Genomic DNA, 12,725 nt, shown 5'->3' on the forward strand with positions numbered 1-12,725 from the left:
CCTATAGGAAGGGAGTCTCAAAACTACTCCCCCCTTCCTTCTACAGCTACACCTTATTATTTGTGTGTGGGTTCAAGAGTGCATGCAATTTGGGGACTTTACTGATACTTTGCCTCCACCTGGATGCAGTGGCTATCAGTTTTTCTATTTCCAAAATGATTTTTGTAAAATGGGTACGAATTTATATCAATTATAGTTATATATTTTTGGGTTCTATTTGGATTGAGCATACAGTATATTGTGTATAATGATATGTTCAATTTTGTTTAGATGTTATGTAATTTCAATATTATATTTTGTATATTATGTTTTGTAAATTCATAGGTCATACATTATTATTTGGTTCAGTTGCCAACGTTTATTGTAATGCGCAATTGTGGCCCGGGAGAATTAACGCTGTGGGGGTCCCATTGAAAGGATAGACCCCCTGCAGTGCCATCAGGGCTGCCACCACCCCCAGCACCACGTTTTTCCAGAGTTTCGGTCGCAGCGCCGAAAACAGTAAGGACAGCTACATTACATCAGAATCAATAACGTTTTTCTTTATAATGAAGCTGTACTATATATTTCTATAAGATGGCTTAGGTAGCTTTTTTGTTGTTCCCATGTTATGTCACAATATTGTTTTGCTATTACAAAGTATTAACAGATACCTGTTCATGCTTTTGGGGATGCCATTTTTGTTTTAAATATGTTTATATAGTAAGGTTCATACTTTAATATATTGATGAGTAGGTGTAATACTGTATGTATATACCATGTATTTTGTAAAACTAGTAGCCTTCTTAGGGAGGAATGGATTAAGTGACTATGGAGAGTGTATAAGGCAGCTTCAGGAGCTATTACATTGAGGACTTATGAACCTGTAAGCAAATCGCGTTGAGTCGGCAGCATAGACAGAGAAGAGACGGTGGAGGCCTGGCCTGGAAGAACACACACCGGAGGTGACAGGCACATTTTTCAAACGACTCCCAACACTCTAGAGGATGCAGTGAGCACCTTCAGTCTGCCCGTATTAATGTCTTTTTATGCCTGGAATTCTTTTATTATTTTACACACTGTGTGTATATCTTTACCATATTTTCTATCCATATAAAGTTTAGACCATTTACACTATTGATCTCTTCTTTTCCATTCTTCGAGATTGCTTTTATGAATCTGAGAGGGAGTCCACAAGAGGATAACCCCACCTTCCATACATATGGCCCTCTGATGTGCCTTTGACCCTTACGGGCTTTGCGAGTACATACTGTAAGCTTGAATTTTCCACACAGCCCATTTTAATCCTGGAATAAATACTGTACACTATATATTCTACTTATTTTTTTACTCTCTCTCTTCTTCATGGTTGCAATCCTGTGCTCCCCAGATTATGAGAATATTCTGAGATATACTGGTACCTGTATGTGTTATTTTATCTGGGAGTATCACGTGCCACATCTTTATATGTCCAGATCTGCAATATATAGACAAAACGTTTTAACACCTTGGAGCTTCATGTGACCCGACACTTTGGCACACACACACCCAATTTGTAATGAGCAGGTAAGATCAATTTTTTGTGTGTGTCTGATAAAGCAGGGGGTGCTGAACTCCGGGCCTCAAGCCCCACCCCCCAGGTCAGGTTTTCAGGATATTCCAGCTTCAGCACAGGTGGCTCAATCAGAGGCTCAGTTGCAGACTGAGCCTCTAATTGAGCCACTTGTGCTGAAGCAGGGACTGATTGAGCCACCTGTGCTGAAGCAGGGATTGATTGAGCCACCTGTGCTGAAGCTGGGATATCCTGAAAACCTGACCTGTTTGGGGGGGAAGCTTGAGGGCTGGAGTTGAGCACCCCTCTCATAAAGAAATAGGGTACAGTATTTTGTGGTATACAATTCCCAAGACTGCATTAGCTAACATTGTGCAGACAAACAAATAAAAGATCAAATTCAGTTAAACAGACTTAGAAAGATTAAAGATGATACTTATGGAACAGTGGAAAAAATGAATAATGTAGCAAACTGTTTACTAAGACATGAAATAATTCTGCTGATTCAAAGAACTGCTCTGCTGGTTTCAATTAAGAGTTGTTAGCATTAGGTAACCTTTTATGACATCCCTCTTACATATAAGTTATAAGCTTTAAACATAATACATCTTGATTACACAGTAAATACTAGAAATGGAACACGTTATTATACAAATTCCAAATACTTGCATGATGTTTCAAACATACTGAATGATGTAATTAAAAATTACATTATGGAATAAAAAAAATAAATAAAGCAATGGATAACAGGCAATGTTGGATGTCACCAGAAATCTGTATTTACTCTTAGCCGAGGTCACAACCAAGGTTTCCAATAAAATCCTTCTTTATCTCGAGTTTGTTTTTGTCATTTCTAATGGCCTGATTCATATACAAATACTGAAATATCTCAGTTCAAATAAAAACATAGCCTGTGGATTAATGCGGGTCATGCATAAGTCAGTTTCCATGGAGTCCTCCCTCTCCCCCACCACGAAGAGTCCCTCACTCACTCATGTTGATCTGTCTTTATTGCTCTTCTGGTTTTGAAAGCAAGCAAGGAAGGAAGGAGCTGGTGTGAAGGAAAATTGGCAAGAAGTAATTTTCATGGAAATAAATAGCCATCTTAGTCTTATTTGACCTACTTTTTAAATTATACATATTTATGCACCTCTTTAAACTGTTTAATGTAAAGTAAATAAAACCATACACTACTTTTCCTTTATCTCTGCAGTGAACGAAGAGAGAAACTTGAGATAAATATTCTATACCGGTATTTGAATTCTAAGAAATCCATTTGCACAGCGGCCTTACTTGAATTTAGTAGCACAAAAGGAATATTTTATTAAAGGTTAAATAACGCTTTTCAAAAAAAAAAAAATCCAGATAAGTAGAAAAGAAATGAACTACAGTATACAAAATGATGTCAAAGTGAAATCATTTGCCACATTTTCATTACTATCTGTGTGCCGTGAATTCTAAGCAGAAAGCCCAAGCATTTCATTAAAATAAAGAAATATCTTTCTTCCAAAGAACTAATGATGTAGCCAGATAAAAGTGTAAAGTCGTCATGAAGTTTCTCTTCTTTTGGGATATAACAGCGCTCTCTTGTAAGATTAGGCAACAGCTGTTATCATAGTGCAAAAGCTGTATGGTGCTCTAACTATGCCATCAATTGCTTATTATAAGCATGTTTTCTTCAAATTGATAAGCCTCATCTGGTGTTCAACCCTCGAGCATCATCTGTATAGACCAAAAGTTTCAAATGACACCAACCATCCACTATTTATATCGACTAGCTGGTCAGGATTCCACCATCACTGTCGTAAGAATCCTCACTTAATAGTGTCCAAGCATAAGTATATCGATGTGGATAAATGCAGTAGGTGTATGACATAAAGAATAATGAACTCACATTTGTAGGTGATGATTTTCCTCCAGCAGGGTGTGCTTCCGTTCTCCACAACTCGCCGATAGATGAATATCAGGAAACTTGGAGCACAGCTAACACCAGTGTTGAGAAAACAATTGCAAGAGAGTGTATCCCATGTCTAAAAAATATTTAATGAATCATAAGGCAAACAGCTACATGATGGAGCCCAGAGGCCCCCATTAAATATTTTTTTATACATGGGATACACTCTCTTGCAATTGTTCGCTCAACACTGGTGTTAGCTGTGCTCCAAGTTTCCTGATATTCATCTATCGGCGAGTTGTGGAGAACGGAAGCACACCCTGCTTCATGAATATGTGCACAGGTATACTGACAACCACACTGCCTATAGGAGTCTCTGCACATTGTGTTCTGTGTTTAACAGCCCACTCCTTTACTATTCAGGAGTCAACCAGTTGCTGTTAGGTGGCTACATGTTGGATTGTAGAGAGAGTCTACACTTTCCATTTATGGATTTATGATTTGCAAAGTGAGCACACACTGGTTTGAAATACTGATCTTTTTGTCTGTACCTAGCATATTATGATCCATTTCACATTTCACCTTCACCATCTGGGACCTGTCTGACACCTGAGACAGGTATTGAACAGCCCCTCACTGATACCAGCGTACACCTAATTAACCACTAATAGGTATTACTGTATACCGGCTCCCTGGGACAGTTTGGTCCAATTAACCTCAAATTGTCGCCTTACTTAGTTACCCGGAATATCATATATATTCATCATAGGGTATCATATATGTGTGTCATTTGTTGAATTTTAACACCCATTATTTTAATTAGTATAGCATTAAAAATAATTTTTAACATTCACATTATAAATCAGGGGGTATTGAGTGCTTATAGTGGGTTCTTGCCTCCTTATTACTTAAATTGTTCTCTCAACACTGGTGTTAGCAGTGCTCCAAGTTTCCTGATATTCATCTAACAACTGTTATCAAAAGAACATCAGTCCATAAAAAGATAAGCCATTTTGTTGTATTCAGGTTTTTCTTTACGGAAGATATGAAAAAGAATGTACAGAACTTGTCTAATATGTGTTCATAAGTGTTCCTCTTCTTGATTTACTGTACAATAATGTCAATGAAGAAACCGATCTTTGGGTTTCGGATCTCTGTGAATAGATATAGAAATTGTTGAGGAAATCGAAGATAGCATAGACTGCATAGAGATTAAACTAAGGCCTGCGACAGAGAGAGTATCATTATGAGCACCAAATACTAGTGATGAGGAATGTAAGAAAAATAAATGCTAAAAAGTTCTGTATTTTTTTTTTTTAAATGCACGTGGATCTCAGAACAATATTTAGGGTTTTTCATTAAAGATATCCACCAAAGAGAAAAGGCACCTTGGAGTTGCCACATCTGATTAAACAATAGAACAAGGCGCATTGGATGCTGTTCTATACAGGTAGACATATTACCAGCAGGAAACAAAAGGCGGTAATGATGGCTGTGAGAGGGTATTTAGTAAAACCTCCCCTACAATATTATGTAAAGTTATGAATCCCATTTATCCAGGAGAACATATTGGATGTTGACCTCTGCCTTATGAGGAAAGACTCATGGACCTCAATATATACACACTGGAACAAAGGGGTAAGAGAGCAATGCCATGGTACATCAGGTGATTTACACCGGGATCACAAACACCAGACAACAAGGAGGTTACGTAAACAAGTTTTTTTTTCCAGCCAACGCCAACAGGGAGCAACACAAATGGTTAACATGGGCACAACATACCAAGATAGGGGGTTATGGGGGACTACTAGCATATTATGTGCTTGGCGTTGCCGGAGAAAGCCTATCCAAGATGTCTCCACAATCCATCCATCTCAGGATATCCCAGTTACAAGGGATCACCACGTCTCAAGTCACTATTCGTATTATCAGCTGGTTTCTTGACACAGAGACAACCACAAATGACTATTGAACTATGATCGGCATTGGCTTACATAGAGACCCGGCCTCCATCTGAAAGCATGGAAAACCAGGCGCTGACCAATCAGCGAAGAGATTGTCTTAATTGAGTGAAACAGTGACAGAGGGCTCACCCGGGACAGGCATATCAGGACTGCGGACTGGTACAGTGCTGTAGGATGGTCCCAAGGGGCGGGTCCTTAGGGAGAGGTAAATATGAACTGGCCAATAGTAAATTACCTGATGGGGCTTAGACCCAGGCATCGCTCCCCGGTTTAAGCTCAGACTTGGTACCCCACTAGCAACTCTCTCTCCTGTGCCCATTGGGGAGCAGTGAGCTGGGCTCCGATCCCCACCTGATCTGTAGATCCTCACTGTTGGGCTTCCCCAAGAATATTGGACAGAGCCTGGCTCGCCTGGTCTCCCAATGGACCATCACTACCGGCCCACTTGATACATATGCCTTTAGCATATTAATTTGATAGGTCTGCTGCCTCGTCTGATCTTCACTCAGTGTTGCCACATAATTTGTGTCATTCACTCACCGGATGACCAGGTATGGGCCAGATCAGGCAGTAAGAAGCTTTTCTGGCGAGTAGTAAAAAGATCTGGATTCCCGGGATGAACTCTCAACTAAAGGCGGTCTGGTCATTCCACTTCTGCTTGGTCTGAGCCACCCTGAGATTAGCCTCATGAAATCCTGTGACCACTCCCTGACCTCCGCCACGCGCCTAATCCCTGTTACGGACGTGCTTGCCACAAACCGGGCTGAGGTGGGGATGTGAATACATCGACCTTAAGCCACAAAGTTGGTTCTGGATTGCGGATTTCTTGGTCAGACGTAGTCGAATCAGGGTTGGAGAATGTAGAGTAATCCTTAGACAAGCCATGGTCAGGGTTGGAGATGTCAGGGTAATCGATATCCAGGACATTTATTAATTGTAACACAAAGTTTGTTGTTTACCTCCTGACATGCCGCTGTGGAAAACAATATATTTGACGCACTATTCGAGCCCTTAAGGTTAAAATAATGGAACATGTGCGTTTAATTGAGAGGGGTGACCTTCTACACCCAGTGTCTAACCATTTCTCAAGCTGTAGTCAGGGCGGCATAAAAGTTTTTTCCTTCATGGGAATCGAGCAAGTGTCTTGCTCCATTAGAGGTGGTGATAAATTGAATGCATTGAATCGACGAGAACTCTTTTGGATATTCACTATTAAGATAAGGGTACCCATTGGCCTGAATTCCGATTGGGACCTGGGTCCATTTTTGGACAATTAAATCACACTTCACAAATGGCCAGGTCTTGTCATAATATGGGTCATGATCTTATAGTGAATGTCCTTCAAATTTTGAGTTTCTCATGGATTGTACTTCTATACATGAATTGTACTTTCAAATTCTAATTCCTAAAGAAATTTGAATATGTATTCCAATTGGGTTCTCTTCACTTCGAATTTAACAATCTGTTGTTTTGAGTCAGCTAAGCATGTAGTCATTTAACTAAATATAATGGAATTTCATTTAATTTGGTTTATCTTATGATTACTGTCTAAAACATCACTGTTTTGAATGTGCCCCCCCTCCTCTCTCTCTCCCCCCCTTTTTTCCAAACACTTTTTTCCAAACATGTTTTTCAACATAATGTTTTCTCTATATGGTGTTTTTGTGAAGACGCTACCTTCCCAATAAGCTGTACACCCCCCTCTTTTTAATATTTTAATATGTTGCCATGTATACCTCTTGTTCCATGTTTACTAAACAGGTCTCAAGATGTTCCAGGAAGTTCCTATAGAGCATTTTTGTCCTGCTTTTTGATAAGTAGAGTATCTATACATTTGTTATGCTCTAGTAGTTGGATGTATCAGCTAGGGTTATAATGTGGATTTGGATGATAAGCAATCATGAGTTTATATGTTTGGATGAACCTTTCTAGATAAGAACTTTACTATACAATATCTTACTAGTATATCATATTCAATTTCTCCATTCAAACTTCATGTTATTTGCCATTCTTTATCCACTTAGTTCATTAACCCTTAAGCTCCCTAATAGATCAGGGTTTTGGTTTGACTATACATATGTCAAGTGATCTTTTATTTTGACCCTTTCTGGTTGATTAACATCAGTCATAACAGAGTTAGACAGGGGGGTCTTTACAAATATGTTTTTCTTTGTTAAATGTATATTTTTTTACATTTTTTACGTTTTAATAATGTCATGTCTTTTTTCACAGCACATTTTTTGTTCCAATTCCGTGTTGCGCAGGATTTTGCGCTCCCGTTGTCACTCTCCCACCCCGCACTCGGGGTAGTGTGTGAGCCCCTGGCGTCTGGGTTGGTATTGCGCAATCGCACTCCTCCTATGGTCCGCGGCTCACTTTGTCTGCTCCGGTTGCGGGGAGGGATTAGTGCCTGGGTAGAGTAGATGCGCGCGCACTCGAAGCCCCAGTGACGTGCGCACTTAGGGCACCATGATGACGTACCTCCCCAGCGTCCCGCGGCCTCCATTGACATAGAGGACTTTCCCTCAGTTGGTTACTGCGCAAGCGCGTACCACTGGGGGCTGTCAGACCTCATATGCCTCCGGATTGGTAGCTAGGGGCGGAGCTAGTCGTCGGCAGCCCTGTGCACAGACACAAGATATATGCACACATCAGGAGATTATTAGCAATTAGAGAGGGCGGACCACACTTGGGCTGTGAGTATTGGTTGATTATGTTATCTTGTACCTATATATATGTTAATAAAGTTGTGATATGTATACCTTGAGAAAGCGCTCTGAGAAGCGTGAAACGTTGGTGGGGCTCTCCTTTGCCCATTTTTCCATGACCAATAAATAACTTTTTTATGAGATACGCACCCTCCTCTCTACTTTTTTCTGGATATACAGTAGTGCTCTGCCAGTTCTCTTCCTTTCTATCAGTATACCCTTCGGACGGAAGCACACCAGGGGACCCCTTACCTGTGGATCGCATGGACGTTGCAGCACTCAGAGTGAGTTAACCGCTTGCTACTTGTTTTCTTGTTCAGGACTTTATTAAGAGTGTTGGTACATCCTAGGGTGTGACTATGCTTAACTTTCCTGGTTTTACTGTTCACACTAGCGTCACTTATTAGTGAGCTTATTATCCAGGATTTGCAACCCAGTACCTGTCTCCTATTAAGCTTACATTCAGGGGTCCCCCCACGAGTATCTGGTTATTCACTCATTTACCCATCTCACTGTTGTGGTCTTTAGCATTACGCATTCACATGGTCTAATCGATATCCAGGCTGGAGTTCGGCAACAAGGAATCAGGTACGCAGCGCTTCAGCGTAGCAGCTGCACTGTGGAATGGCCTCTGCGCGAGGAGTGGGAGCGGCCCATAACGAAGGCCTCTGCAAGGCAGGAAGGCAGCAGGCCTCAGGAATCAGGAAGCTGAAGGTTAGCACTGGAGATCCAGCGCTTCAGCACAGGAACCAGGACACGGCCTCTGCAATGGAGATATACAGCAGGCCCCAGGAACCAGACCTCATAGGGAAAGAAGGCAGCAGGCCTCAGGGAACAGGAAGCTGAAGGATTGCGCTGGGATCCAGCGCTTCAGCACAGGAACCAGGACATGGTCTCTGCAATGGAGAAATACAGCAGGCACCAGGAACCAGACCTCTGCAGGGAGAGAAGGCAGCAGGCCTCAGGGAACAGGAAGCTGAAGGATTGCGCTGGGGATCCAGCGCTTCAGCACAGGAAGCAGACCTCTGCAGCAGGTCTCAGGAACAAGGGGATCCAGCGCTTCAGCACAGGAAAAGACCTCTGCCAGGGGTGAGAGCAGCAGGTCACAGGAACAAGACTAAGGCAGGAGTGTTGTGGCAAACACTGTTACATCCAAGTGAACTTGAATTATGCTCAGCGATGAGTCACAGGGGGGAGGCCAGTATAAGAAGGGCAGGTAGCCAATCCCAAGACAGGGGTGTGCGCGAATTCTTCCAATGCCGGAGCAGAGAGACAGAGCTGCAGTGATTGCAAACACAGGTGTAAGTGCTAGCAATTCCAAGGGGAGGTTTGTTTGAAAGCTCACCAGCTCTGCAAAAATGAGCTCCCGCCAAACCCAGGAACGGATTCCTCACAATCCCCAAGATATCGGTTGTGGCAGCCTCCCAAAGTGCAAGAAGCTGGTAGACTCCTCGTTGGCATAGTAGCAGGAACTATTCTTTGCTGAACAAATCCAGTAGCTTCTTGAAGGTGGTTAATTCAAAAAAAGGAAGTGAATCCTGCAGGGGTGCAACTAACCTCCTGTAGATGTAACCATATATGTATGTCACCCAAAATAATTAGGTTTAAAAACGGGACGGACCAAATATATAATGCAACCTGTATAAATAGCAGATAGCCCAGTGCTGTGTGGTATGATATTGTAGTCCCACAGAGCCTATTGTATGAAGGTGTATGAAGGTGGAGGGGGGAGATAATGAATATCAGCCAACGTGGATCATAGCTGCATACCTTAGATCCATAGTGCTTTCCCCTGTAATCCTCCGGTATACCAGTCTAACATAAGGGGAATAACAACAAAAAATAACTGAAGTATATACAAAGTATCAACATGCAAATATACTGTTGCTCCTTAGATCAATATTGTCTCTCTAGACCTATGATAAATAAATAAACATAGTTGCAAGTAGACAAGTATAGAAAACAAATCCTCTCCTATTCAGCACAAAGAATAGAAAATGCATACTGCAACAGTGACTGAGAGACAATAATATAGTGTAACAAACATAATAAAAACTCTGAACCTGCAATAAAAAACACAAATAACAGACAGAAAAAAACTTTAAAAAGATACCCAAACGGTATCCACAATGTGACTACAAAATTCTATTGATCAATAACATCTGTGACTATTGCCTTAAGTCTGACAAAAATAGAGATGCCCATGTATATAACGTATAGCTATACCACACTATATATTTAATGTTATAGGTAAAATACCCATGTAGATCATCCATATCTACATAAACATTTAGAGTGTCTTCTCATAATATTCAGCAATACATGTGTGAAAGTTGTGAATAAAAAACACAAGTCTGAGGATATGTTTTGCAGAATGACAAATAAGTTTATTGCAGTGTACGGTGCACACGCAGAGGAGAGCTTCAAAATAAAACTCTCCTCACGACATGATGGCATACAGGCCTTATTTATACACAAAATACTAAGCCCACGCCCCCTATACGAGGTTGCGTGTGCGTCACTACGTAAACAAAATATGAACATGAACACATCGAGTTAATAACATTATTATGGGATGCATAAATGAAATGATTCAGCAATAACACTTTATTCAAGCCGTTGACCTTTTCTCTACATACGGAACTTCATGGGCACCTCCCTCGGAATGCGAGACAGTGCCTATAAAAAAAATGTCTTTTAAACTAACTTCCATACCAACTTTCATACAGACAATAGACAATATCAGGCACCTAAGATGGATGCTGACTCAAAATGGCGGCTTAGATCCCAGTGCTATTTATGTCAGACCTCCCCCCTTACATCATATTCTCACTTTGTCACTCCCTCCTTTTTTTATTCTTAAAACATAGCTTTTGAGAATTAAGTTTATGATGATAGTCCAGGGATAACTCAGAGGACAAGGGCGCGTGCCCTTCACTGTCATAGTCTCGTAAGGCGCTGCGGTCAATATGTCTTTTGGAGTTGAATAACTGTGGTCGGCATCTTCTTTCTTCAATGGACTGATGTTTCTGGCATCTGTAAAGAGTGGCATCAGATTGGGGGAGGGAGTCGCACACTTGTGGATCATACCTTTGCAACACGTGACACCCACATATATGATGACAAGTAACACCCCCACACACACCAAAATATTCAAAAATTTTGCTCCAAGTGATTTAAGCCATTCACCTAACCGCAGAGGGTCCCATTCCATCCCATCTTCCTATCTACAGTAAGCCTCTTTTGATTCTTTTCTATTTTATCTAGTTCATGCTGCACATTACCATTCTGATCTTGAATGAAAACACAACATTGTTTTTTGATCAAAGCACATACCCCTCATTTTGAAGCTAAAACATAGTCTAAAGCAATTATGTTTTGTAAGGCCATAAGCCTAATCTGAACCTGTTCTTGGTTTACTGATGAAATTAAAAACTGCAAAATTAAGGCCACATCCTTCCTGTAAATTTGTATCTGACTAAACATACATTTTTACACAGGTTTCATTGGTTGATGGAGACACTTGACCCATAAATTGATTCTTGTTCCTAGTGTGTGTTACACCCTTTAAAGAGGTTCCCTTAAAAAAATTGGAAAAATACAGAAATTATACACATAATACTAAAAACCTTATTTTATGCAAGCAACCTTTCTTTGGATATGCAGTTGCTAGATAAAGGAAATGGCATCTATCTCTATCATCATATACTTTCAGAATCATCACAACATTCTATTACTGAGAATTGAGGGGGTTTGGTATCTGTGGAAGCGAAATGCATGATCCTCACCCCTGCACACATTATATACATCATTCACTCAGAAAATCAGAACAGACCATGTCTGCGATGGTCAACATGGCTGACTTATGATCCTTTCCTTGTGGCTGACACACGTCCCTGGGTGACCCCCTCCTTTCGGTGGAGGTGCAACACACTTCTGGATCAAAGTTTTGCTGCACATGACACATACATAGAGAGTGATGAGTACTGCCAAAACACATACAAGAGCTTTCACAAGCCACGCTTCCAGGAAACCAATCCTCCCATCAAGGCTCAATTGTACATACACCTTAAATTTCTAACTTAACACACTCTAAAAAATAAAAATATTGAGTCTCTGAAAAAATGAAATGTTCTGATAAAACCGGGACTTAGCCTGGTGTCTTATTTTCCTCGTTGGTTAACGCTTAGAGTTTTGACTCGGCAAGACGTTAACTTGCTGCGGCTGTGCTTTAGGTGACTTTGGTCTTTGGTGGAGCTGGAACGTTTGGTGGAGCTGGAACGAGCTTTGGGTGCTTTGGGTCCAGGAAAAGAACTCTGCCACTTTAATTGCTGTATTGGTGGTTACTTTAAAAAATCAAAGGACCAGGAAAAAACTCTTAACGCGTTTCGTGTGTTATGAGATGTGGTAATGAGAGATAGGTGTGCTGCCTGACCCCCTCTTACCCTTCACCTGGGATGAAGAGCATGCTTGCGCAGGAAATATGTGATTATTAACCCCATCTCGAGTAGGTGCACTTTCAACTTTGCCTAGAGAGACTCAAAAAATGTATTAGTTGCATACAACTTATTGTTTTATTACCAATAACATGGTCCTTAATTCGTTCCTTTGGACTGCTGATAGTCATA

At 41.0% G+C, this 12,725-nt stretch overlaps 1 long non-coding RNA gene across 2 annotated transcripts in view; it reads right to left on the bottom strand.

Moving 5' to 3' along the window:
* LOC142488499 (uncharacterized) overlaps nucleotides 1–12,725 on the bottom strand; it is a 64,183-nt gene that overhangs the window by 9,031 nt on the left and 42,427 nt on the right. For both annotated transcript variants that reach the window (XR_012799447.1, XR_012799446.1), the window contains exon 3: nucleotides 1,401–1,456. This is a non-coding gene — a long non-coding RNA (uncharacterized LOC142488499). The remainder of the gene's footprint in view (nucleotides 1–1,400; nucleotides 1,457–12,725) is intronic.

This window comes from Ascaphus truei, chromosome 2 (assembly GCF_040206685.1).
Source record: "Ascaphus truei isolate aAscTru1 chromosome 2, aAscTru1.hap1, whole genome shotgun sequence".
In the NCBI taxonomy this organism is placed as follows: Eukaryota; Metazoa; Chordata; class Amphibia; order Anura; family Ascaphidae; genus Ascaphus; species Ascaphus truei.